The following is a 3,814-nucleotide window of genomic DNA, read 5'->3' on the forward strand; positions in this document are numbered from 1 at the left end:
GGACCCTCGAAAGAGCAGTCAGTGCCTTTACCTGCTGAGCCATCTCACCAGCCCAAAATGAATCTTTCTAATGCAATACAAAGGTAACGCCGATTTGGTGCTTACCTGGTAGGGAGTGATAGTAGGGAATATTAAAAATCTTTGTCTTCCATAATTAAACCATTATGCTTCCATGAGGACAGAAAAAAAAAAAAACCCACTACAATTCATAACATTCAAGAGTGAAATCTGAGCACAGTGTCGCCTCTGACAGTAAAGTGCACGGGTGTTTGGAGCTGAGGCCACAGTGAACCTGCACAGGAGGACATCATAAGGCTCCCAGAAATAACTCAGATTCATTCTAAGACAACATCTATCACTGAACTAGGAAATCACTTTCTTGGCTAGCCAGCTCCTAGATCCTGCTGTCTGCCTTCCCAGCACTGCTGGATTTTTACATGCNTGCTGGGGTTTCCGGTGGAAGTGCTTAAGCTTATATGACAAGNATTTTACCCACCGAACCCTACGTTTTGAGTTCTGACATGTCCCTTACTTCCTTGGCAGACAGATTCAAGAGTCTCTGCAGAGCATGCCTGTGCTAAGTACGTCTTCTCAGAGCTTTCCCCTCTCCAAAGGACAGGGGCTGATTTTAGGCAGATCTTTAACCCCACTCTTGTCCAGGNCCCTCTTCAGCTAGGATATGAAACTAGCATCCTAGTTTGTTCTCCCTTTCTGAGTCCCTCCCTGATCCTGCCTTGCTCTTTTGCTAAGTGCCCTTGTGTCTAAGAGTTCAAAGTCTATGACCAATGTGTTGAAACAGCTTTCTGCCACTGTAACCAAATAACAGGAATAATTCTCTCCAAGAGGAAAGATATGTTTTGACTTAGAGTTTAGGGAGGTTCCAATCCATAGTTGNCTGGCCCACTGCTCTGTCCAGAAGCAGNAGCTCTTGGTGAGGCAACCACTCACTAAAGATGGCCTAAAGATGGGAAGGCCCTGGGTGCCATTGTCCCTTTCAAGGTCATACCCCCAGGCCTCCCAAATGTCCATCTCCTGGAGGTTGCACACTTGTCAATAGCACCACCAGGTCTTTACCATGGACCATTAGGGGGATATTCAACACAGAAACTAGAGCAATGAAGTAGTTCTAGAGACTTCGCTCCCTGCNCCAAGATTTCATGGTGCTAAAGATAGCATGGACTTTTATTCTACAGATTTTTTTTTCTCTCTGTTCCCTGAACTTCTTGAAAAGATACTACAAAGCAGTTTTGACATAGCTCCTTCTCCAGACTTAAGTGAGCTTTGTAAATGAATTAGACCAAGGTCAATATTCTATGGCAAATTATTTCATATTCTCCCAAAAGTTCTGTTGGAAGAGGTTCCCAAGCAGATTTAATTATTCATAAGATATATCAAGTTATGAATTATGTACAGGCGATAATAAGTATCATGGATATTTCTGATGAGGTTTTGTGCGTTGTCCCTAATCTGCATTCAGGNGTTGCCTTTTAGAATGTCCCTAAGCAGATAAACTCTGCCCAAGTCACCACATATCACCTTGATTCAACGGTTCTGAGCTAGAGTGATTTTGCCCCCTTGCCACTGGCAGAGGACACACANCAATACCTAGAAAAGACTTGGGTTGTTATAACAGAAAAGAAGGCTGCTATCAATGTCTAGCATGTTGAGGTCAGCCCCANGTAAGACATGCTAGGCAATGTCAGGTGTGGAGGAGGGAGCAACCAACCTCAGATTAGCACTGTGCTTCTCACACAGACTCCTTTGTGAATCTGTCTGCCAAGGAAGTAGGGGGAGAGTCAAAACTCCAAGTGTAGGGTTCAACCAGTAAAGTGCTTGTCATATGAACTTAAGGACTTCCATCAGAAACCCCTGGATCCACATCAGCAGAGCCTTACATAGGCACGTCTGCGTCTGAAGCGTTTACAGAGCTCCTTTCCTGAGACACTTATCTCCTCATTTACATGGATGATGGTGAGGGAGATGAGAGAGCATCCAAGGCAGTATTCGGAGCCATTTGGAGCCGAGGAGCTTGACTTCCGCCAAGCCCAGAAGGCTTCTGGAAGGACATGATGGACAGAGATGGGTGACCTCAGTACTGGGAGGTGTTCCAGGCTGAGGGACGGCATATGCAGAGAGGAGGTCCAGGTGCTTTGGGCTTTGAATCTTCAGATGTGTCCCTAAATTCTAAATTGAGCTTTGTTTCCTGTTGTCTAAGAGGTTTTATAGCATTTGAAGAAATTGTCATTGATGCTGTGATAGCCCTAGGGACCCTGAGAAGCAGAACAAAAGGCCTTTCTGTTGGTGTCGGGCACCTTACCTGACACCCAGCATTTTCTCTCACTTGCTAGGCCTAAGTACACACTACCCTCACCACTGGAACATAATTGGGAAGGGGGCTTCCTGTACTCAGCCTATTCTTGGTATGGAGGTCCTCTTACCAGTCTCTCTCAGAGCAGTTTTGGGGGAGAAAATGGAATTATCACATTCTAAATAGATTTTAGATCTATAACCCAAAACCTCTTAGCAGCTTAATTCACAGCTGCTAAAAGGCCGAGGCAATTCAAATGTCCATCAGTGGGTGGATGGGTAAACAAAATGTGATCTATGTATGGTATGGGCCATTGCTCAGCCTCAGGAAAAAAAGAAAAGAAAAAAAGAAAAAGAAAAGAAATCCTGTCATGGGCTATGTCTTAGTCAGGGTTTCTATTCCTCACAAAACATCATAACCAAGAAGCAAGTTGGGGAAGAAAAGGATTTATTCACATTGCTATTCATCATCAAAGGAAGTCAGGACTGGAATTCAAGCAGGTCAGGAAGCAGGAGCTGATGCAGAGGCCATGGAGAGATGGAGAGACTTACTGGCTTGCTTCTCCTGGCTTGCTCAGCTTGCTTTCTTATAGAATCCAGGACTACCAGCCCAGGGCACCACCCACAAGGGGCCCTCCCCGCTTTATCACTAATTGAGAAAATGCCTTATAACTGGATCTCGTGGAGGCATTTCCTCAAGGGAGGCTCCTTTCTATGTGATAACTCCAGTTTGTGTCAAGTTGACACACAAAACCAGCCAGTACAGGCTATCATGTAGTTGGACCTGGGGACCTAGGGGACCGTATGCTCAGCAAAATAAGCCAGTCACCAAAGGATAAGTCCTAGATGATGAATCTTCTGTGAGCTTCCTAAAGTAGTCACACTCGGAGGCAGGAGGAGATGGTAGGTGTCAAGAGGCCTGTGGTGGAGCAAGGAGAGGTATTTTCAGTGAGTGGAGTTTCACTTTGGAAGATGGTCATTTTGTCTGTTTGGTTTTGTTTTCAATGACTGGAGGTGACCTACAAGTGAAATGAATATTCACTGAAAAATGCTCACACTGGGAAAGTTGAAATTATACGTACTTTGCCTTAATTTATTTTAAAGAAAGGTAATTACTTGTGGTGGGGAATGAGAGCATGATACCCCCAAACAGAAGGGCCCGCTGGACATTGCTTAGGTGAAAGAGAAGACTAGAAAGGGGGCAGACTGTCTCCGGATGGCAGGGGAGAGTGGTGTCCTGGTGGAAGGGTTGTGAGGGTGAGACTTGGAGCTCATCATATCCTGGTGGAGACAGAGATGGAGTCAGGGAAGGGCAGTTTATGGAAAGGCACTGACTGGTTCATTTGCATCTGAGGAAGTTTGCAGGAGGAAAGAGATGATGGTGATTGGGAGATAGACGGTTAAGAGGGGGATGTTATAATTCTTCTACTATAGATGACAGGGATGAGGAGGGATCTAGCTNCTCCCCCTGGAGTGGAGGAGTGGGGNNNGGGNNNNGNNNGNNGNT

The 3,814-nt window shown here is 45.5% G+C and overlaps 1 protein-coding gene across 1 annotated transcript in view; it reads left to right on the top strand.

The window, feature by feature from the left end:
- Positions 1–3,814, top strand: part of LOC110300160 (ankyrin-1) — a 153,532-nt gene that overhangs the window by 23,870 nt on the left and 125,848 nt on the right. The gene's annotated exons all lie outside the window — the stretch shown is intronic.

Source organism: Mus caroli, chromosome 8 (assembly GCF_900094665.2).
Source record: "Mus caroli chromosome 8, CAROLI_EIJ_v1.1, whole genome shotgun sequence".
Classification (NCBI taxonomy): Eukaryota; Metazoa; Chordata; class Mammalia; order Rodentia; family Muridae; genus Mus; species Mus caroli.